This window comes from Bactrocera neohumeralis, chromosome 6 (genome assembly GCF_024586455.1).
Source record: "Bactrocera neohumeralis isolate Rockhampton chromosome 6, APGP_CSIRO_Bneo_wtdbg2-racon-allhic-juicebox.fasta_v2, whole genome shotgun sequence".
NCBI lineage: Eukaryota > Metazoa > Arthropoda > Insecta > Diptera > Tephritidae > Bactrocera > Bactrocera neohumeralis.
In genome coordinates this window covers 28,787,591-28,812,490 of record NC_065923.1, presented here as the reverse complement: position 1 = coordinate 28,812,490, position 24,900 = coordinate 28,787,591, and the positions used below count along the sequence as shown (strand labels likewise).

Sequence of the window (24,900 nt, the reverse complement as noted above, 5' to 3'; positions counted from 1 at the left end):
GCTGCTATTAGCAGCACGAAAAGAAGCTGTCTTAGTGGCGCTGTGTCTGAATTTGGTATAGCCAAAAAACTAATTCGGCTGTGTAAGCTGACGTTGAGCAATATCTAAAGCTCCGTCAGGATCGGGAGGGACCTCTCCGAACCACTCAATACCAAACCAAACGAGGTTTCAGACAAAGCGTCTACATATCGTGAGGCTTCTTCAGTCTACTATTGAACAAAATAAAGCGAGCCACTGAGCTGAATAGAGAAGGTACAATCTTCTGTAAGAGTGCCGATGGTATTGATATCATTGGCCTCAACAAACCCGTCGTTGGTTCTGCTTACTGCAGGTTGGACAAAGAACCGAAGCAAATGGGTTTGGTAGAGAACGAGAGCAAGACGAAATATCTCCTGTCATCATCAGTCCTCACATTGGCGACTTGGCTCCCACGTCACTGTTGACAGTCGTGACTCGAAGTCGTAGATAATTTCAATTATCTTGGAAGCAGCCTTAACACCAACAAACACGTGAGCCTCGAAATCCAAAGCCGAAACACTCTTGCCAACAGGTGCTACTTTGGACTGGGTAGGCAATTGAAAAGTAAAGTCCTCTCTCGACCAAAAAAGACCAAACTCTATAAGTCCACATCATTCCCGTCCTTCTCTATGGTGCAGAGGCATGGACGATGACATCTGATGAATCGGCCTTAGGAGTATTCAAGAGAAAGGTTTTGCGAAAGATTTATGGTCTTTTGCGCGTTGGCCGCGGCGAGTACCGCAATCGATGGAACGATGAGCTGTACGAGATATACGGCGCCATTGACATAGTTCAGCGAATTAAGAGACAGTGGGTGCGCTAGCTAGGTCATGTTGTCCGGATGGAAGAGAACACTCCAGCTTTGAAGGTATTCGCTTCAGTACCCGTCCGTGGAAGCAGTGGAAGAGGAAAACCTCTACTTCGTTTCGTTGGAGAAGAACTTGGCTGCACTTGGTATCTCGAATTTGGCGTGAAATAGCGAAAAAAGAAACAACTGGCACGCTGTTTTTAACTCGGCTTTAACCGCGTAAGCGGTGTCTACGTCAGTTAAGAAGGAGGAGAAGCGAACTTCTCGCTTCTTGATCTTTCTAAAGTCTTCCACTTATCATATGCTAGTACAGCATTGATATTTTTTGCGTTGAAGACTGCATTCATCCGTCTTCAACTCGTTTTATTGGAGCTTGGTATCGTTCTCACTTCTACTCCATACATATTACATAGTATATTCAGACGATAATGACGAGAACCTAATGACCTCTTTGATTTCTGAGGAGTTAATTTCCTAATGGTCTACCAAAGTGACTCTGGTTGGTAAGAGTGATTCGACGTTAGTTCGACTTTATTTTCGATATTTAATCTGGTGTCAAGTTATATTCATTCAAGAAACTGGCCTTCTTTCATTGAACTGTACTTCGTCTGTAAAAACTCTGCGATCTCCATTCTTCTGACATATTGGAGTAAAAATTTTGATATATGTTAGCCATATCCATGAATTTTTTGTTAGATAAGCTCTGGTTCAAAATGAATTGGGTTTAAATGTCATCAATAATTTTTTCTGAGAACCTTAAGAAGTAAAGATTGAAGGCTCTAAGATCCCAAACCTGTGACATAAAAACAAATGATTCCAACGTGCTAGAAAATACTGTACACTCGTTATTCCCCCTCTTGAAAAATCGCGGTTTTAAAGAGTTGCGAAAATACCACTCTACACGTAGGCGCCATCATAAGCGAAACTCGCAAGGCCGAATATATGCATAAACAGAAAAAATTCGCTCACAAATGTGAATTGTGTTAGCGGATATCCGTAAGAGAGTAACGGAAAAAACAATAAATTACGGTAATTGCCACAATCGCGGTACAGACAGCGTCGATGAAGCAGAAAGTATTATTTGTGGGGTTGGGTGATCTGCGACGCTTAACGATAGCGTGAGCCCTAGCAAAGTGTTAGCGCTCACGTTTATTTTCTTCAACGGCATAATTGTTGCAATTTTCACGCCTTCGCACCATACAGCCGACTCAAGTGTCTGCGACTAACGAGGGCGACTACCAGTTGTAAAGCTGGTACACTTGCAACGGTGAGTGTGGGAAGTAGTGTGAAGAAGCCAACGTGAACATGTCGTTAGTGGAAGACCCTCAGCGGAAATGCGTGCGCTAGAAGCGCTGTACGAAAGTACCAATGGTTGGAGGCAAAAGTGCGTTCACTAAAGGGTTGGATGAATGCGTGACTAACGTAGTGTGAGACATATGCTTACAGAGGTACATATGTATGTCTAAAAGAGTTCATGTGCGTGTTTTTCATGACGCAGGAATCCATAGAAACGCGTTGAAAAGTGAAGATATTTAATTTTAGTGAGTTTAAAGGTAATACAGTTATTTCACAAGCAAGATGTAACAACGCAGTCTGCAGTTCTTATCCAGTGTTCGAGTAGCTCATAAGTTGTTTAAATTGTAGGTTGTCAAAAAAGTCTTGCGGTATTTTCGCTAGTTGGCGCTGAAAGCGCGTGGTACTAGTTTTATTCGTCGCATCGGGTCCTGCTATACCTTTTTAGAAAGCTCATTTCACGCGCTAACAAGTTACGTGTTTGATGGACTGTCGTTTCTTTTAAGTCGTTCGTGAGTTATAGCGTCGCAAACATGGAGCAAAATAAAAAAAAAAAATACGGCATATTTTACAGTACTACTACGATAAAGGCAAAAATGCATCTCAAGCCGCCAATAAAATTTGTTCAATTTATGGACCCGATACAGTTTCCATTTCCACCACACAACGATGGTTTCAACGTTTTCGTTCTGGTGTAGAGGTGGTCGAAGATGCCTGTCGTCGAAAATTGCGATAAAATCGCTGAATTGGTCGAAAGAGACCGGCATAGTAGCAGCCGTAGCATCGGTCAAGAGCTGGGCATGAGTCATCAAAAATTCATTTCAATTTCAATAAAAAAAAATTCAATAAAAATACCGCAAGACTTTTTTGACAACCCATTATAACGCGATTGCGGGACATTTTCTAAAGAGCACTGAGAGATATTTTTGATGATCGGATCTTGAAATTGTGATCGATGGTCTCGGCAATTTAAATTTGTGCCTGCAAGTCCGCTAGACCTTAGGACGAGCTTGATCTCTGACCTTTGCGTTATACATTGAGCACAAAATCAAAAACAGACCTCCAAAGCTGAGCTAATCACCGACCTAGCAGAGTTTAGCTAACTGGCAGTTAAAAGAACCATACTCATCATCCTTTTACAAGTCACGGTATATCAATCCGTCTAACTTATCCATTGACCATAAAGCAACCATTTCGAAATAGGTCAGTTTTAGGGACTGCTTCACTCTAAAACCGATTCCACTTATGATATGCAAGAAAATCTGTTTAGTTGAGGGTTTGTAATTAAGACGACTGTCTACTACTATGAGCTTACGGTGGATGAATGCAGATAAAAGATGGATTTATGAGAAAGAAACGAAGACTGAAAATTTAGATGATACAGTGGAATTCTCGCAAAAACCTCCACACTACGGAAGGCGCTGATGGATTTGTCTGGAAAAAAAGGATAGAGATGCCTAAGTTCAGCTTCCAGTAACTACTTTCTGTATAGAAAACGAACAAGGGGTTTGGGTTCGTGTCTTAAAAGGACATCTTATGAGAACGTAAGGCTAGAAATTTAACAGAGGCTTTAGTTCATGATCGAATTGTGGCTAAAACCGGTCAAACTCTCTAGATTTTTTACTAATTCGAACATTTTGATACTATGAAGGGCAAAACCGCTCATACTATAACTAAGATTTTATGAATATCTGTTAAAAAAGTAGAATTGCTAGTGTTAAGTGCTAGTCGTGATTGAAAGGTGAGTATGGCAAAGAGAGTAGCTGATAAGGAAATCCAGCAAGATGTTCAACTGTTTCCAAACGATGTCCACGACTTGGCTTAAACGTGACGGATTTGTGCCTGGTTGATTGAAAAAAAACGCGATTTGTTGGATCCATATAAGGGAAAAGGCAAAATATGAGAATAAACTCAGCTTATAAGGTGTACAATTTTGAGGTTATAAGACCCTTTTGGATATTCAAATTTAAGCGGTCTTATTTTTATTTAATCTTCTTTTGATAGAACCAACAACATTTAAATAGCATGAAACCAATAAAAATGCTTGCTTTTATTTTCAACAACAAGAGACCCCAGCGAATATATTTCATGCCACCTTGAGACGACAAAGCAACCTGCTGAAAATTACCGTTATTTGCAATATTATACTTGCAAATCCCCGTGCATACTGTGGCTACTCGTGCATTGTCAAGTGGCGATCAAGCTGACAATAACAAAAGCAACAACGAGCGTCACGTCCAACTGGGCGAAGGTCAAATTGAGCGCGCGCGCGAACACAGACGGACAGATAGCGGCGAAGGCGCTGCAGTGGAAAAACGCTATTATTTCTCGAAATAAAAACGCACTCGAAATGGAATGCAAAATATTCCGCACAAACGGGCAAAAGGTGCTACCGGACGCGGTCTGTCGGTCCAGTCGGTGCAGGCGCACTTTCCATTTTGATTATTTTCCACTTATAATAAACGCGCCAAGGTTCACGCCGCTGCGGGCCTTTGCTCATTTCAATTTTCGCACCTTGTAAAATGTATTTAAAAATGCAACAACAATAACAATAAGAAAACCAAAGTCATGACAGTGCAAAGCAAAGCTTCAGATAACTAAATGCAACGCTCGGAGGAAATGTGAACAACTTAATCCGCGCGAACACGTGACATAACGGCAGTACAGACGATATGTAAACAAATGTATTTATATGGTCGTCTGTATAGGGGCCCCAGTGGTATCTACTACATACAAGTCACCTGTCTGTCTGTCCGACGCACATTCACCTCAGACGTCACATGCGCTGCGAGTAGTCTTGGACACGCGCTGCTCTCACGCGCGTACAATTTGATGTTGATGTTGTTGTTGTTGGTGCTGTCATGCATTTTAGAGGTGTTAAGACTGCAATCAGCACACCTTTACCGAAAGACTAGCCGCGCAACGCAGCGTAATCGACGAACGCGTTCAAGCATTTGCATAGACACGTGACAAAAGTACAAGCTGAGTTGAGCGGCGTGCGGGACGGAACTCAGTTGAGAATTGTCGTTGCAAATGCATACGGTTAATAAGTAAGTTTCCCTCTAGGAAAAAACAATGATTACAAGTTGGATTTTGGTGAACTTGAGAACTAGTAAAGTTAACTTTTTTGTCTCCGAGGTCGCAAGCGGGTGTCTCCGTCAGATTAAGTTTACGAGTAATAATAGGTAATACAATCGTTCCCACGACAGTCGGATCTACAAAACCGAAACGGATTATTTATCCGTCCAAGGACTAAAGTAAATATTGTGTCTTCTAAATCTTGAAGTTTTAACCCGGTAAACTGACCCTCAATAACGTAAATTTTATCGAAACTTGATTTATGTAGAAATACCTAAAAAGAAAATACAACTCGTTTTGCGCGTCAAATTCGCTGTGTGGCTTGTGGCACCGTCCTGTTGGAACCACATACTGTCCAAGTCCATATCATCCAATTTGGGCCAAAAATATTCGGTTGTAATTGAGCGGTAGCGACTCCCATTCACAGTAATGTGTCGGTCTTGATCATCACGGAAGAAGTATGACCCAATGACACCGCCGGCCTATAAACCGCACCAAACCGTAATTTTTTCAGGGATGCAATGGTGACTCATGGAGTATGAGTGGATTGCTACCTAACCAATAACGGATATTTTGCTTATTAACGAATCCATTCAGCCTCTTCGCTGAAGATAATTTTTCGATGAAAATCCCGATCATTTTCAAGTTGTTGCTCAGCCCAATCCACGAACATCGACGATTCTGGTGGACAAGCGGCTTCAGTTCCTGCGTCAATTTGATCTTGTGGGCTAAGATCTTTTTGCGAAATTCGCCACAAGAACGTCACAGAGATGCCCAACACTTGAGAACGACATGTGAGAGACTGATTTTGGCCTTCCCCAATTGATGGGCTAGCGGCAGCAATATTCCCGACACTACGGACACATATTTGTCTCACTGGCACGGGAATATTTTGTACTGTGCCTGTGGACTCAAATTTCTCCACTAGATGCTCAATTGTTGATCTGACCGGAGGATTATGACGACCATAAATTGGACGAAGCGCTGCTAAAGTTGAGGCCACTAACTATGAATTTCGGTAGTGAATTCTAATAATTCTGACTCGTATACCCCGACATTATTGAGATAGTGTCATGAGACTACCGATTACCATAACCATTAGGTTATATTTTCTCCAAACTCGTTTGTAGACTGTAGCGGTGCTATAAGTAAGCTGAGCTCACAACTTTGGAAGATCTATGATAAGATCTGGTTTCGAAATACATGTGTGTACTTAGGCGATATTACTTTTTGAATTTTTAGCCCACCTATTTTATAGCCGAAGCAAAACATTAAGAAACATTTTCATATTAGAGGAAGACTCGGGCAAATGACACTCGGGTTGACCTTATATCTAAACTAATGAAGTATAGTATATATCCGACTCTGTCTGGCAATTATTGTGATGTTGGCTTTCGGCACTTCGTTAGTCCCAAGTTGGAGTGTACACATTGTTTTAAATACTAGCAAACACTCGAATCTCGAATCTCTAGAGCCGCACATGTAAATTGTGGCTGCGGCGCTTTTACAAGTTCATGGCAGGTGAATGATTTGCCAGCGCCTACCTCGATGCTTATGTAAGCGTTTGGGTTCGTCGTGGAGGATGGGGCTACGATGCGCGTGCCAACACGTTTCGTGAGTGTGTACAAACGCGGCGACGACAAAAGCGTGCAAGCTAAGTGTCATAGAGAACGTGAGAGCAGTAAACTGATAATTGAATATAAATATGTACATAGAATTTATGAAGAGTAGTTATCTAATAATAATGACTTTTTAATTTCGCAAATATTGTCTAATACTCAAGATGTAAAGAGAGTGAGTTTGAGATGAGTGAGGTTAGGTAAGTTTTTAAATACAAGTAGACTTACGTAAGTATATAACGCACGATTGAACCTTTCGTTGAGAATTTTTTTGTGGGTATTCATGGAATAACTTGAATTGTGGAGTCCAACTTGGTTTACTGTTATAAGGAGGGTTTGAAAGTACCCAATTATTCTCATTCAAGCAGTAAATGTAGACAGTAAATAGACTCGGTCTAGGACAATCGGACTATTCGCAACACCATCATCAGCCTTCTTAAGACTCAGCATTCATTATTGTACAACATTCGATTGAAGAGACTACGTCCATGTGAGAAAATGTGCCAGCGTTAGTTGAGAGCTTACACGAAGACCGTGAAGAGTTGATTCGGCACCATTCGCAGCAACTCGGACTGGTGTATGGAACGACTTAGCGCATTTTACGTCGAGATCTTAAATTGACAGTTTGTGCAAGAACTGGAGCCGCTCGATCTGCCCAAGCTACATTGTTTCGCTCTATGGGCTTTTGAAAAGCTCCAAGAAGATCCAAAGTTTTCAAACTAAAATTTGTTCAGCGATGAGGTCCATTTCTCTCTCAATGGGTAAGTAAACGATCAAAGTTTGCCGCATTTTGAGCTTTTTTGAAGGAAGAGCAGCCTGAATAGATTCAAGAGCTTTCATTTTATAAAAAAAAACAACGGTTTGGTGTGGTTTGTAGGTCGGTGGAGTCATCAGTCCATAATTCTTCAGAAATCATGCCGGTGAGAACATAACTGTCATTGGCGACCGTTATCGCGCCATGATAATCGACTACTAAACAAGAGACCGGAGTTTCGTAAAAAATTCTCCTGGAAGTGAACGTGTAGTGTATGCGGTTCTATTAAAAACCCGACTTTTATACCAGTTAAGCTTGATACTAAGAGGAGCTTTTACCCAAATTTATGACACTCACACTGCTGAACGGTTCCGATAAATCAGAGGACTAATAAAATTCGAGCCAACTTTGCACGACTAACAGATTTTTTGAGAGATTTTATTAGGTGGTTCGCCATTGCATGTTGAAGAGCTATTAAAAAGTCTATGAAGGTTTGTAGAGAGATGCGATGGAACTCAAGGACAATCGATCGCTCATGTGCAGTCTTTATACTGACAATTCCTTTCATAATACCAAAGACCACAACCAAAAACTAACCATTAAATTTAAAGAGTTTCAGAAAACCCGGGGTGAAGTTCTAAACTTCATGTTAACTTAAGTAAATAGCACTAAGCCCAAGGGATGTACTGGCTTTGAGCTAGCTGACTGTGTGCTCAAGACCAGTCCAGGAGTGCATGACCGTATTAGCAATAGCTTCAATACTTTCCCATATCAGACTTTTATAGGTCTCTGGTTACCGCGGAATCGCCGGAAACTGCAAGGCAAAGCTGAGCTTGAAGGCACCCTTAGTTCAATACCAATTGGCAGCGAGTATATTTGCCGATGCCCTCTTGCGTTCTAGCACTGGACCTATGGACCTTTGGTGTCTTCGGCAAGCCCTGATGAACACCAGGAACTTGTGCGACTGTCAGATCCTTCTGCCTCAAAAGTGAACCGTGACATGTGCTACGTAGTACTTGTGGGTCGCTTGACTGGACACTGTCCAGTGTGTACACATGCAGTCCAAATAAATATTTTGTCGAAAACTCTCTGCCAAAACTATATGAGAGAAGGTGGGGTGGCATCATCTTGTCACTTTCTCCTCTATTGCCCGGCTTTTACCAGACTGAGGATAGAAATAGCTCGGTGGACACACCTTTGGAGATGGTTAGGAATCTATTGCTAACCTGAAAGGTCTTCAAATAGTGAAAAATAAGTAGCTCGATGTTGAAAACAAAAATTCGAAGTTTTAGTCCTGAACTATTCAGGTAAAGTGTTTGCGCATGGCGTAAAACCCAATAAGAAGCTTACAGACTGCTAGCGCTTTTAAAGTTTGATCTCTAATAACTGGTAACATAGCATCGAACTCGGATAAGACAGCAGTTTTAAACTGGAAGGATTTCATCTTCAGTTATCTTCTGTTTTTGTAAATCGTTAGCTTCGAAAGTCACTTGGTCGAGCAATCAGTCTTCGTGAAAAGACAAATAGAAAAATGTTACAACTTTACATTGGAATACCGCAAAATCATAACGAAGCCACTTACGCGCTTACAAGCTGTCGTGCTTTTTCAACTTCCTGACACCTACAAAAGTGCCACCGTTTCCCTCTCACCATTAGATTTATGTCATTCATTACGATTTTTCTACGCAATATTTCGCCGCAATTTGTGCGAACTGCTGTCAATACAATCACTGGTGTCTGTCACATTGCGGACGAGCGGCGACGGCGGCTATCGGCAGTCGGCGGACTGCACCTTAAAGTGAATGGGCTTGCAGTCGCGGACGCGTACATAGCATAAGTGCTTACACATGCACGTAATTAAGTGCTTAAGTGCGTTTTACGCGGCCGCCGCACTTGTTCCAACTATCTAGTGGAAGGCCAACCGGCAGCCCAGTAGCTCAGTATTGGCGACGAGCGACGAGGCGACCAGCCCGGGTATTGAGGCATTCGGCAGTCACGCATTTGGTGTGAGTTTGATTTACGGCGAATATTCAATTGTCGCTGGCCGCCACCATTGTTGCTGATTGCGCACAGGCAGAGTGGCAGCAGTAGCAGTTGGAGCTAGAGTTGCTGGGAGGCTTTTAAGACAACACACAATTTGTGGCGGCAATAAAAAATGCAGTTACTGCAGCAAATATCCAGTCACAAGACAACGCGAGTAGCAAATGGTGAATGGCGAGCGATGGCCGATGGCCGATGGACGACTTTCAAAGTTTCTATGCCAATTGATGGCCGCACCCAGCGCGCAATTCACAAGCGAGCTATAACTGCAACCATATTGTAAAAGTACACATGGATGTATGTATTAACATGGATAACTGTAATTTGGGATAATGCATTTGCAAGGTACTCAAGGAAAACAGCAAACGGGCTGAGGCCGTAAAAGCATTTTCGCATCAATATTCAAACTGTTGTACATACTTACATATATGTACATATGTACATATGTATGTGTGTATAGTAGTATTATGAGCTCCCGCTTAGAAATTGGTTTGTATAGAATTCTTCGTCCGAAGTGAGAGCGCAATTTTTAGATGCTGTTATGTGATCTAAACTTTTCAAAAAACTTACTTTTTACAACTTAATTGAATGAATTTTTAGTAGGACAGCGAATTGTATGTGGTTGCCAGACATTTGTCTGATTAAAATTATTTCAATAAATTTGGGAAAAAATTTTGGTGTATGATGTTTTTACAACTCAATGAAATTTATTTCTACTTTTCGTAAAAAAATTATAGTGTCTTGAAAAATTAGACAGTAAAGAGTTGCCACCTGTTAAATTATTTTCATTATTTTCAAAAAAAAAGTTCTGAAGCATAGAAATGATGGAAAAAGTAGTTATTAAGCTTTCATTAAAAAAATTTAAAAGGGTTGCCAGACTTTTGTTAAACGAAAAATTTAATAATGCTAAAATACACACTGTATGAAAAAAATACGAGTATTAAAAAATACAGTAATGCATTTTTTGTTTATTATTTACAAACCTTTTAGTAAGTGAATTCAATGGGGTTGCCAGACATTTGTCTGAATAAAAATTTAATTTTATAATTAAAATAAAATACTGCTATACGCATTAGTTTCAAACAAAAATTTTGAATACTTTAAAACATTTTTTTTTCAGAGATGCCACTTAATTATTTTCAAAGAATTTATTTAATAAATTGTCCATACAAGTATTTCATAAAACGATTTTAAAGTGCATATAGTATATTGGAATATTTGGCCATCCATTAATCGAAAGGTGAACACACTTTACAAAAGCAATATTTATGGAAATAGAGTTGCCACCTATCTGAGGGAACTAAAATGCAAATGTTAACAAACTTTGTTATTTAAAATTCGATTGAAAAAAATGCGTTCAATAATACTTAATTTCATGTTTTAAACTTTTGTGGCAGGGTTGCCAACTATTTGTTAAATTTAAATTAATAACAAATATTATTTATTTACATACATACACACATACACATATTTATAAAATTTTAATAATATATTTAATAATTAATTATTAAATTTTTATAAAAATGTGTATGTGTGTATGTATGTACATACATATGTAAATAAATAATATTTGTTATTGATAATATTATTTTTTTTTTTATTTTAATTAATTAAACAAATTTTAATAATTAACTGAAAAAATTAAGAATTTTTCATTGCAAAAATATTTTTGCAGGGAGTTGCCACCTATTTGATGAAACTAAAACGCAAATGTTGACAAACTTAGTTATTTAAAATTCGACTGAAGGAAAATGCGTTTAATATCTATTAATTAAATTTTTTATTTTTTTAATCTTTTCTTGCAGGGTTGCCAACTAACTGTTAAATTTAGATCAATAACAAATATTATTTATTTACATATGTATATATATGTATATATTTAAAAAAATGTAATAATTAACTGAAAAAATCAGAATTTTTCATTGCAAAAATAATTTTGTGCAGAGTTGCCAATTTTATTAAAATAATTTTTATACAAATTATTTTCATACAAAAATGTATATTTAATTAAAAGAAATGCAATAAAATTTTGCTTGAGCGATATTTATGATAACAGAGTTGCCATCCTATCACGTAATAAATTTAAAGTCTATACCAGAGTTGCCACATTTGTATATGAAACATAAATCCAGCGAGTAAGTTATATTTTATTATGGCAATTTCAATCTGCTGTATATTTAGCAAATTTTTGTCACAAAACGTTGCCACCCCCCTACTCTATAGCTAAAAATTCAAGCCATTGGCAATTCTAACGAATTATTTTCAAGAGGCTTACCAACGAATTGAGACTACTTAAATAATCCACTGTGGATATTGTCAGAAATAACCTTTGAAGCATTCTAATTTGCTTTCGAAAATATTCGAAGTAAATTCGATTTCGAATCCACATTAAAATTTTTTTTTTAATTATGGCTGACTTTATCACCCTTAAAAAATATATGAGAGAAATGTTCGTTTAAAAAAATGTTTAAATTTTTTTAAACATTTTAAAGTCATTAAAACTCAGCTGAGAAAAAATTATAAATTTCATGCCAAAATTTCCTACTGTGCCTTTTCTTACAAATATTTCATCGTACTCTTATTTTACAAATTTTACAGCTCTTCTATGGAATTATTTTCAAGTGTATATGTATGTATGTATGAGAGCACATGCCTCTTACATTAACCACGGATGTATTTTGTTGCTTTTTATAATGTTGCAACACATTTCCATTTATTTTGAGGCCAGCACAGACGAATTGCACATGTCGAATTGATTTGAGGCGCCAAAAGGACATTTTTAGATTAGACCAGACTGACAGAGCAGACCAACAACCAGACACTACACATTAATCCATGAAAGGGCTAAGAGATTTCTTGACTTTTAATGCTACTTCATTTGAAGATGTCTAAAGTGAGGAGAGAAAGAGAGTGTGGTTGTCGAACGAAAATGGGAAAAAATCGCATTTCTTCCACATGCATACATAAAGAGATGTGTGTTGAAACAAAAAAAGCGAATGTTCCTTTGCATTGCGAAGAAATTCTTAACTGTAGATACATAGGAACGAACATTTTGTATAATACCTGAAGAACTTTTAGAGTAATAAGTGCCAGGTACACGTTTCTCCCACTTAAATTATTTTAATACAGAATTATAGAAGGAAAAAATTCTTAAACCAAAAAACTTTATCTATTCATCAGCTTTCATTCTCACACTCCTCCATTACTTAATTGATTTTGGTTGCTCCTTTATGGAGTGCCTTGACAGCGGCCTCAAATAATTTCTTGGTTGGGATCTGGGAGCAATATTTAGATCGACTTACTGAAATTCTTAACAAGCTGTCTCGATTTTTTCTTTAAGCGTTGTGAGGTCACATTCCTATTGTCAGCTAATACCGTTTGTATAAAGAGGGGTAATAATTGTATTGGTGGCTATACACCGCCCTCAATTTTCTCTAGGTATGCTTCGATTTTCTAGAATCCATACTGTTATTTCAATACTTCACAAACCATCATAACCTTTGCTTCGTGACTTAACCTTCCTCTTACCTGACACACTAGCAAAGCTCGGTGAAACTTTCTGTTTCCGCAACCATTATTTTTAAACCAAATTAGTTTGGCAATTTCGGAATTTCGAAACCTTTTTTTGACTCATATAGTATAGTAGTTTCTTAAGTGCACTATGGCGTATACGTAATATCTTGAATCCGACGAGTCAATCAAGGCAGAGAAAAAAAGAAACTCTTCAAATATAATCCTGAATCTCGCTTTCTAGATATCCCGTTCAGTTTCGGTACCTCATTTCGGATTCCATCAATCGTTATAAGTGTAATGCTTTTAAAAGGATGAACTGCTAACAAATAATACAAAGCTTGATCTTTCCGAAACTTCGGTACTTCACGGAAACTCGGTATATTTTCTCGCCAAAGTCATATATCCCTGAAATTAGGCTTTAAACGTCGAATATATGGTTAAGCTGATTGATATGCTTCTGGCATGTTCGCTGATGGCGAGTCCCAACAATTCTTGCAAGCATTGTGCAGAAAAAGACGATCTATAAGTATGTATCTTTTCGGATATTAGTTGTATCATAGCTATTTCGACTATTTTCGCGCCAAAGTGACATAATCTTGAATTTCAACTGAAAATTTCGAAAGCCCAAGCAGCTTTTTCGATGAGTTCACACAGCTTCGATGTAGAACACAAGAAATAGCTCTTTTCTGAACTCCCTTTGATAACCTGGTATCAAGAACCAGTCCGTTGGAAATGTCAAGAGTCACAAACCAAAACCACTCTCACGGTTTTTTGATTTTTGTGCAGAGGCACTCGTGTTTTTTGAAAAAGCTTTCAGATTCAGTGTCGCATTTCGTCCTCTTGAAAATCTTAAAAAGTTACCGACCTTTCAAGCCATCCTTGTAACATGGAACAAAGTCCGGCCAATAATTGAAAACTTCTGTAACCCCTTAATGGCCAGCGACACTACGTTACCCACTCACTCAGTCCAAAGCAGCGTCGCGTCTTCTGTGCAATAGTGATTTCTAGCAATATTATATTTTACGAGCAACTTTTTTACAATTACAACACTTTTCGCACAGCGCAACACTCGCGTCCACTTGTTTCACTTAACGCGCTCGACATAACCTCACTTCCTGCTGTGTTTGTTTTGTTGTACACCCTTTGGCACACAGTCGCATAATTTACATTTTTTCGACGGCGGACGAACTTCTCGCATTCATTTACATGCGTGCCGACAAACTTGTACGAATTTTATGTTTACAACAACAACAATGACAACAAATGCGAATTGAAATGATTGTTGTCGCTTGATTGAGTTTGTGGCAGGGGGGTTGTTGAGTGACAGCATTGTTACCCTTTGAGGGCAACGCAACATATACAACAATAATAATAACAATAATGTGTCGCGATTTGCGGAACTTGTTTTTGCTTTTGTAGCATTGTAGCAACAACATATGTAGGTCAGGGAGGTGCGCGGTGCCGACGCTGCGTGTCTGTCGAAATTTGTCAAATGCGAAAACGTTATGTTGTTTCATTGTATTTTATGCTAACAAGCGTGTGTACAGCGTGTGTGTGTGTGTGTGTGGAAAGGATCATGTCCTTGTAAACACTCTATAAAGGATGTCAAAACATTTATGGCAATTCTGTCGATGCGAGAGCACATTTTATAGCTTGTAGACAATGAAATACTACAAAGGATGGGGGGTTACATGCACATTCAAACACACATACATACATATGTATGTAAATATAAAGTTAGTGGCAATATATTTTAAATTGTGCGTGTGTATGAGTAGCCTGTGTGCCACCGCCGGATTTCTGGTTGCTTGAGTGCGTAACTAATCATAAATAATTGGCATGTGGCATGCAATTACAGTTACACACACATACATATGTATACATATAAATAAAACAACTTGACAGAAGTGTTTGCCAAACACTGGACGCCAGTGGCGCCACACTCAAATGCAGTTGTTGCACTGTTGTGTGCAGTTGTACCCAGCAGAAAAAGCGTGAAGAGGAGATAAACATTTTTTTAAGCGGTAGAGTTCCAAATTTCCTTTGATCAAATTTGACCCGGACTGGGACCCTAGATTCCCTTTATGTTCGTGTGAAAAAGCGTTAAGAGTAGATAAACATTTTTTAAAGCGGTAGAATTCAAAATTTCCTTTGATCAAATTTGACCCGGACAGGGACCCTAGATTCCTTTTATGTTCGTGTGAAAAAGCGTTAAGAGTAGATAAACATTTTTTAAAGCGGTAGAATTCAAAATTTCCTTTGATCAAATTTGACCCGGACAGGGACCCTAGATTCCCTTTATGTTCGTGTGAATTCCAGATGTTAATTTTAAAGAGTTTGACAGCTGTTGCAAGAGTGTTTGGGGGAGTCTACTTTTCATAAGCACAAGTATTGAAGTGGCACAGAGTATGCGAGTCGTCCGTCCACAGCTGTTAATGACGACAACATCGATATAGTTCAAATATGAATGTTTGAAAATCGTTTTGTTGGCGTCAAAGAGATGGCATCAGAGAGATAGCAGATGATCTCAATATCTCTTATGGACCGACACAAAACACTTTGTTTAAAGTTTTGGGTATGGAGCGTGTCAATGCTAGACTCGTAGTAATAGACCTGAACCTTTTGCAAAAACGACGTAGAGTTGACTTTTCAAAATAGATGCTTGGCAACGTAGCTGAGGATCCTACATTCCTCAAACGCATTATTACTAGTGACGCGACGTGGGTTTATGAATATGACGGCGAAATCATCCTACAATACTTTCATAGCGAATTGCGCTTCTAAAATTAGCCGAAACCGAAATATACAAAATTCGCTGAAGGCATTGAAGATCATTCCAGACGAATCTTACAACAAGTGTATAGAAAATAAGCATTGGCATAAAATAATATAGTAATACTATGAAGATTTGTATTGAAAATGAGATAAGTAGTATATTTTTACTCCTCTTCTCGTTCTTCCTTTTCACTTTTTCGCCCCAATCGGAGATTCCACCTGTAGTCAGGTACTTCTCTATGTGGTCTTTCCAACAAAGTGGAGATATTCCTCCTGTATCTCGTTTAGCTCATCGTTCCATCGACTGAAGTCTTCGCCGTACGCCAATGCGTAAAGGATCATAAATCTTCCTCAGAACCTTTATTACGAAAACTCATAACGCCGACTCATTATATATTGTCATCGGCCATGCCTATATAAAATTTGGTCTTTGTTTAGAGAGGACTTTACTTCTCAATTGCCTACTCAGTCCGAGGAGGAGGATGGAGCCATGTGTAGAAGTTCACACAAGTGAGGAAAGTTCTCTGACTGCTATTCACTTGGAAGTGGCCAGAAACGATTCTTTTACATATGGCTAAACCTGCTCACGACTTCCGGGCTTAGACCAAATATCCTCTGGGTAATCAAAACATATCCGTCAAAAGGCGACCTAAAGTGAGTAGACAATTTATGCTTCCCCAGAGTTATGCGCTGGGATTGGGACCCGCCGCTTAAAAAACACCTCTATGAAAAGGACACAACAGCCTCTGATGAGTTTGTTTTTATTAGTCCGGGTCAAATTTGATCAGATGGTATTGCCGAAGTTTTGATTTTGACAGCGAAAAATAGCAGGAAGTTAATCAACGGTACCGTTACTTTAAAGTCTATATATATAGAATATGTATATTTCCTATACAATTAAAAACTCCTTTACTAAAAAAACAAAAGAAATTATGAAAACAATAACATGACATTGGCATAAAAACATTTGACGATTTGCGTCATTTCACTGTGTCAACTTGTTGACATCTCGCGCCATTTTTTATTATCAAAAAATGACATATTGTAAACAAGGAAATGGGAAAATATTTGACAGCTGGCGCCGGCAAAATGAATAACATAGATATAAAGCAAATAAACGTGAGTAAACAATTCTAAGCTGAAAAAATGAGAGACTTACCGAACACGAGACACACACGTGACTTTAAAATAGGCAATAATGAGTGCAGATTCGTGGTGTTCACCTGAAAAAAGTAAATACAAGTTTTTTATTGTTAGCATAATAAAGTTTTTAATTTAGTAAAAAAAGAATATAGGTATAATACTGTAGCTCGAATACTCGTACTGACGCCAGGAAAAGAAAACAAAAACGCACTGCCGGTACGCAAAGTTTATTAATATAAAAAGGTTTAGGCGTTATACTTTTATCTAATAAAGCAATAGACTTCGAAGTTTCTCTTCCAAAATTTTCCAAAGAGTTTAAAGGACAAATTGCCGGGTAGTTCTAGTAACATTACCGAATCATTGTTGACTCATTCGTCACTATTTAAGAACAGCGCTTATATGATTTTCTAATCTAATGGTTTTAACCCGCAGTTGTGGTATGTCTTCACCAATTATTTGGCCGTCAAAATTTGTGCTGGGTGTACTAACTTTTCGGTTTCAGCAGCACATGACCATCACCTCTCTTTACGATGGGTTGCATGCTGCGTTTGGATGTATTGTAAGGAATATGTAATATATATATCTACATTTGAAATGCATATGAAAGTGCTTACAGAGATAAAAAATAATTTATTTCTTGTAAATAGTAAATTCTCATTTCCTTACACATACTCACATATCGTAATATCTATATAAGTAGTTTATTGTCGTATGTAATGGCGGCCAACAAGTAAATTGCTCCAATAATATATGGGCGCATTCGAGTTAATGGCGAATATGTGGAGCGATTTGGTAGCGATTCGGAGAAAATTTAGCGAGCCAACTGTCGCCACTGACCAAATGAGTTGTGCATGCCTTATATCATTTTTATTATCAGCACTTTTATTACATGTGTTGCAAGTTTTTTTTTTTATTTTTTGAGCCAAACAATCGAGCGGTTGAAAATTTTATAGTTAAGAATATTTCGAATAAATAAAAAAAAAATTTGAAAAGTAAAATGTAACAAAGTGCCAACTTTTAGCAAAAGTGTTCGATTCTTAGTGGCTAAGAGAACTTGGGAATCCTCTTCTTTATTGACGTAGACACCGCTAACGTCGTTAAAGCGGAGTTTCTTCCTTTTCGCTGTTTGGCGCCAATTGAAGATTCCAACTGTAGCCAGAGCCTTCTCCACCTGGTCTTTCGAACGTAGTGGAAGTCTTCCTTCTACTCTGCTTCCACCGACGGGTACTGTGTCGAATACCCTCAGAGCTGGAGTGTCTTCATCCATTTCGACGGCATGGCCTAGCCAGCATAGCTGCTGTCTCTTAGCTCATCGTTCTATAGACTGCAGTATTCGACGTTGCAATGCGCAAAAGACCGTACATCTTCCACAGAACCTTTCTCTCGAAAGCTGGTAACGCCGACTCATTAGACGTTGTCATCGTCCATTGTTCGTCAATGGAGGGCTTTACAATCTCCATTGCCTACTGAGTCGATAGTAACATCTGTTGGCAAAAGTTATTCTGCGTTGGATTTCGAGGCTGACGTCGTTGTTAGTGTTAATACTGGTTCCAAGATAGACGAAATTATCTGCGATTTTGGAGTTATGACACTCAGCAGTGCCGTGGGAGCCTAGTCGCGAATGCGATGACTGTTTGTTCGATGACAGGAGATATTTCATCTTGCCCTCTTTCACTACCAGGCCCATTTGGTTCGCTTCTTTGTCCAACCTGGGGTGTGTTTTAGACGACGTTAACCCTTGAATGCATAGATTTCAGCTGCTTGAAACCAAAGAATCCTGAATTAGCAGATTTTGCAAAAAGAACTCACACGGAAACCAAAAATCTTCAGCTTAATATTATATCAGCATGGGGTGTCACGTGTCTGATGTAGCTCAATTTATTGCATACGATTTGTCATTGTTATTGCCACAGATGGTAGATCATTTGAAACATTTTAGCTTTGTGATTGATGAATATTTCAAATGAAGGCACTTACTGAAGCATGACCGCGTATTCAGCTTGAAGAATGACTCTATCTCGAGTGACTCTCATAAACATACGCCGACAATTAGTTTCTACAATTTTCTTGTGGTATTTCTGAATCCCTTCATATATTTCTAGAAAAATCTATGAACTGATTTTAAGAGCCAACATATTTCTGTTGAAATTCTTTAAGTTTTTTTTAGTTCTTTCAATTTTAAACATGAAAAAAGTCAATGCGGAAGATTCAACACCAATTAACTGGACGGAGCGAGATATTTGGCTTTACACCCTCAGCAGGATATATTAAGTTTGCCATGAAGTTTGTAGCACCGTGACACATCCGCCTATACATTTGCCTTTCTTTCTGCCGCGAACTGATCCCTCAGTTTTTGAGATATGGATCTGAAATTTCGCAGACGTTTCTCAGCAAGAACCTGCTACTTTGTCGGGACAGGCAATCACTAAAACCTATAGCGGTCATACAAACTAACCGATTAAAATCAAAATCTTGTATGGAAACTTGCGCTCAAGTAATTTTCCCTGATAAGTGAGGGGATCTGTTATATATTGAAGGATGATTTTCAGATTTCTGAAAAGTTTATACTTCGAACTTAAAATTGTTAGTAAGTTTTGATCTGTGGGAAAATATAGAAATTTATACGTTAAGTCTTACTATTGAGGTTTTTACCCCTCCAATAACTTAATTGAAAATTAGTTAAGACCAGTAGAGGGAGGGTAAGGGTTACGCACTTACTTCCTCAAACACCATTATTTCGCAGTCAAAAGCGCTTCTAGCACCATTAACTTCCATTACAGAGAATTTTCGCAAACATTTCTCCCAACAAATCGCTTTCGAGTGCTTCCCTCAGCGCCAGATTGAATCAAAAACTATTTATACGCAGCCAACTCACGGGAGATAACAATGTGACGCCACCACCTTATCGGCACTTGAAACTGTCAGTCACCATTGTCCACCATAATGCGCAACTAATGCCCAGAAGAAATACCAAGAAATCTTAAAATAGGTGTAAATTTATAAAATACATAAAGCGTACTCTTTGTTCAAAGTTGAAATACGAGTATTCATTCATTCATGGAATTTCCCGGTAGTGGCACATGACCAATAAACCTTTTACGAGCCACTTAATAAGAGGCGCCGGCGACGCTAATGTGTCGCCAAACAGTTGGCATAGTGTGTGGGGAGGGCTAGAAGCAATAGTTGAGAAAGTCCGGGAATTATTTGCCGTTAAATATTTGTTAGAGAAGAAAAGTAATTGTTTAATAAACTCATAAAATATACAAGTATATGGATATGGGAATCTTCCATAGATACTGATACTTAGTAGTATGCAGTATGCACGTTTCGTACTGCTCGCTAAAGGTACACCCCATTCGGGACCTCGTCTAATCAGTATTATCTTACTACAATGGACTTGCGAAACAGTACACCTACGTGCTAAACCCTTAACTCCGTCATATTTAGCTTTGTGGAAAGTTGTGAATATGTTTGTGTGTCTATGATTTATATTTTTTATGGCACGGACTGACGGACACCTAATCTACTCTATCCGTCTCAGTTTTGTCATGATTGACGCTGCCGCTTCGTTTTAAGTTTTTCCCTTGTACTTAAGACACGAGGGCAATAAAAGAATACATGCTCATAGTCCACAAATAGCACTGAACATATCGGATCATTCGGACTAATGTCGTGCTGGACTCAGTACAGGTAGTTTCTAAAGAACTCTACTTAGTATTTGGGTTAGGTGGAAATCCAGCTTTGCCACCGCTGCTGAAATATTGTTAAACGTTTGATTCTCTTCTCTTTTGGGTCCTATAAACGGCTCGGTTAACTTGTATAACCGCTCATGTTCATCACCATGGATGTCAATGGGTATGGTACTGGCTATTACTTAAGGGGGTATTCTAGTCTAGAAATTTGAAAAAATTGAAATTTTTTTTTTCATAATTCGATAGTTTTGATATTCAAAAATATCGCCCTAAAAGGATATTTCAAAACTCATCTTATTTTCAAAGTTATAGCCATTTTAGTGATGTGGCAACTAGACCGGAATTTGAGATTTATAATATTTATTTAAACCGAACAATAATCATGGTAAAGTGATAATCGAGATTTCATTATTCGTCATTTAAATATTTTTCAAATACCGTATTTTTGTAAAGTTTTATTCCGCTATCATCATTGGTTCCTAATGTTTATACTCGTATTAAACAGAGAAGGCATCAGATGGAATTCAAAATAGCTTTATATTAGAAGAAGGCGTGGTTGTGAACCGATTTCACCCATATTTCGTACATGTCACAGCTTCCTTCTGCAATTTCTTTCGTATAATTCAGTGTTTCTGACAATTTTTTATGAGTCCGTTAACGCACTTTTAGTGATTTTCTTTTAGGTGGGCGTGTTATTACTCCATTTTTTGAACTGTATATGGAAATGCCTTAAAAAAAAACCAAGTAGTTTAAAATAAACAAAACTTAGTAAACTTTTCCAAAACAATTGTCCTGCCAAAAAAATTTATATTATTCATGGTTTCCCGGTTTCCAAGTTTTGTTTTGACTCTATTTCCGTCGCCCTGATCACTTTGGTATATATAACCCTATATCTGACTGTTTAGTTTTAGGACTTACAAACAACCGTTATTGAACAAAACTATAAGTTAGCAACCGAGAGTATAAAAAAAATCGACAAAATTGAAAAATTAGTGAAAAATCGACCTTTTTTTTTGAGTAGTCGCCATTATATGAGAATTTTTATACTCTCGCAACAATGTTGCTAACGAGCGTATTATAGTTTTGTTCACATAACGGTTGTTTGTAAGTCCTAAAACTAAAAGAGTCAGATATAGGGTTATATATACCAAAGTGATCAGGGTGACGAGTAGAGTCGAAATCCGGATGTCTGTCTGTCCGTCCGTCCGTCTGTCCGTCCGTCCGTCCGTGCAAGCTGTAACTTGAGTAAAAATTGAGATATCATGATGAAACTTGGTACACGTATTCCTTGGCTCCATAAGAAGGTTAAGTTCGAAGATGGGCAAAATCGGCCTACTGCCACGCCCACAAAATGGCGGAAACCGAAAACCTATAAAGTGTCATAACTAAGCCATAAACAAAGATATTAAAGCGAAATTTGGCACAAAGGATCGCATTAGGGAGGGGCATATTTGGACGCAATTGTTTTGGAAAAGTGGGCGTGGCCCCGCCCCCTACTAAGTTTTTTGTACGTATTTCGGAAACTACTATAGCTATGTCAACCAAACTCTACAGAGTCGTTTTCTTCAGGCATTTCCATATCCCAGTTCAAAAAGGTTATCGGATAATAACCACGCCCATCACTAAAAGTGCGTTAACGGACTAACAAAAAACGTCAGAAACACTAAATTTTACGGAAGGAATTGCAGAAGGAAGCTGCACCCAGGCTTTTTTTAAAAATTGAAAATGGGTGTGGCCTCGCCCACTTATGGACCAAAAACCATATCTCAGGAACTACTAGACCCATTTCAATGAAATTCGGTATATAATATTTTCTTAACACCCTGATGACATGTACGAAATATGGGTGAAATCAGTTCACAACCACACCTTCTTCCAATATAAATCGATTTTGAATTCCATCTGATGCCTTCTCTGTATAATATATGTATGTATGTATACTACATTAGGAACCAATGATGATAGCGGAATAAAACTTTACAAAAATACGGTGTTTGAAAAATTATCATGCGAGAGTATAAAATGTTCGGTGACACCCGAACTTAGCCCTTCCTTACTTGTTTTTTTTTTAGTTTTGTTGCTTCATGACATAGCGACATTTGTACTCATTAAGAATCTGTCATTGTTTTATTTTTCAGATGACGACAAGGGTAGAAATCATGGCGATGAGGACACGGCCTCTTTTTTCCCCCTTTTATTCGAGGACGCATAACTCGATGAAATTTTTTTTTTTTTGAAATTTATTTTGTGTACTCTTCTAAGTTTAATAAACAAATGATAAAAAAACGGTTGGTGAAAATATCTAGTGTTTCTTTTTTATTAATTGTTGAGAAAAGCTCGAAATTCGAGCCTCTAGACTAGAATACCCCCTTAAGCAGCAACGCTCGATATTGTTCGGATATATCTTAGTGCCAACGCCTATGGGCTGAGCTTATTTGTCTGGCATATGCTTTTATGCCTAGCCTCTGAATCTATATTGGAGTCACATATTTAAGGCAACTGATCTCATTATCTTTGTGAGTAAAAATCTTCGGCTGTAACGCACGCAGCCTTGATAAGGCGTTCGCTTTGCCTGCAGAGTATTCGAGGTGATCCTTAAATTTGAGCCTTGAGTCTACTATTACTCCCTGATATTTTAGTTGTGGTCTCTCACCCCTCCATGGTGAGAGATATACTTCCATCCACTTCTCTAGTACCTAAGAGCAAGACTTCTGTCCTTTGCTCAGCCAGTTCTAAACTCATTGAGGAGAACCATTGGCGCAGACCGTTTATGCACTCATTGCATTTGCTCCGTAGGTCATCTATGTAGCTGTTTAGCCAGTGCTACCACAATAAGGCCGTCTGTGTAGGCAATTAATTTAACGGCTTTTGGTTGGCGCCTTCTTAGCACCCCATTATACCTCGTCTATGATATTTATTTATCGTCATATGTTGTCAAAACACCTTTGATCGCCGTAAAAACAAATTATCTCGGAAAGAGGGCACGCGTGTACACAGTTGAAAACATATGTATGAATGTGTATGTATGTATGTATGTATGCTTCGCAGGTGGTGTGCACTGTAGATATCCGTGTGCGTGTGTAAATAAACAATTTTATTGTGCTAAATTCTGAATATTGCCCCGTAGCACAAAATTTATTGACGTCAATTTGCAATGAGTTTTGTTCAAATATTTTGTTTTTTTATTTACGGAAAAGGGTAAACTGAAACGTACAGCTTACTGCTACAACAACAAAATTTGTAGAAAGTGTCGTTTCAAATGAAATTAAATAAAGAAAAATTTCCATTAAAATAAATAAAAAACTTACAACAAATAATACTTCCTGAATGCTTATTATATTGATATAATATGTTGATAAACATAAAAAAGCAATAACAAAACTAATAGTAATGAAATAAAAAGTACCACTTCCGTCTGCTTACTTGTGTAAGGGCCCGAAAAAGTGGCTCGAATTTAGGCAATTATTTGGTTTTGTTTATATATATTTGTTTTAGTAGAAGCAAGTAGTTTCATTAATCATATTACATAATTAAGAAACTAGAAAAAAAGTTGACTTCGACTGCACCGAAGCTATAATACACTTCACTGGTGCATTTCTTATAGCATAAAAGCACTTAAACGATCCTCAGCCTGATTTTGATCGTTCAGTTTATACGAGTATGGTAGCTATTTGATACAGTGGACCAATTCGAAAAATTTGTTCGGAGACTATACCGTTGCTTTTGACAACAATCAAAGTCAAATTTCGCGAGGATATCTCGTCAAATAAAAATGTTTTCCATACAAGCGCTTGATTTAGATCGGTCAATTTGTATGACAGCTAACAGTATATCGGTAGTTCAAACAATGGAACAGCTTCTTGGGGTAAAAAGAACATACGCAAAGTTTCAGAACGATTTCTCAAAAACTGACACACTGGTACGACGGACAAACCATGTTGAATCAACTCAAATTGGAACTCAAATCTACTTTAGATTGCCTCCCGGTTTACCTTCTGGACTGCTGATAAGTTAGACTAGCGCCATTAATCCTGACGCAGGAATTCACTCTAACAGCTATGGCCGTTTGTACTTTCTTTGATGCTTGTTAGGTGCACCCATTCTTGACCTGATTGTCATACAGCGTGCTGTTGCATTCAGGCTAAGAAGGGGCTTGAGTGTGTCATT

The 24,900-nt window shown here is 38.2% G+C and overlaps 1 protein-coding gene and 1 long non-coding RNA gene across 2 annotated transcripts in view; one reads left to right on the top strand and one right to left on the bottom strand.

Annotated features, from left to right (window-relative positions):
* Positions 1-17,121, bottom strand: part of LOC126762923 (3-phosphoinositide-dependent protein kinase 1) — a 115,149-nt gene extending 98,028 nt beyond the window's left edge. Inside the window, exon 1 of the mRNA XM_050479975.1 lies at positions 17,058-17,121. The gene's annotated coding sequence lies outside the window, so the exon portion shown is untranslated. The remainder of the gene's footprint in view (positions 1-17,057) is intronic.
* LOC126762929 (uncharacterized) lies at positions 6,891-23,032 on the top strand. The gene is made up of 2 exons (XR_007667534.1): positions 6,891-7,016; positions 22,872-23,032. It is a non-coding gene; the product is annotated as an uncharacterized LOC126762929 (long non-coding RNA).
* Positions 23,033-24,900: the final 1,868 nt, after the last annotated feature.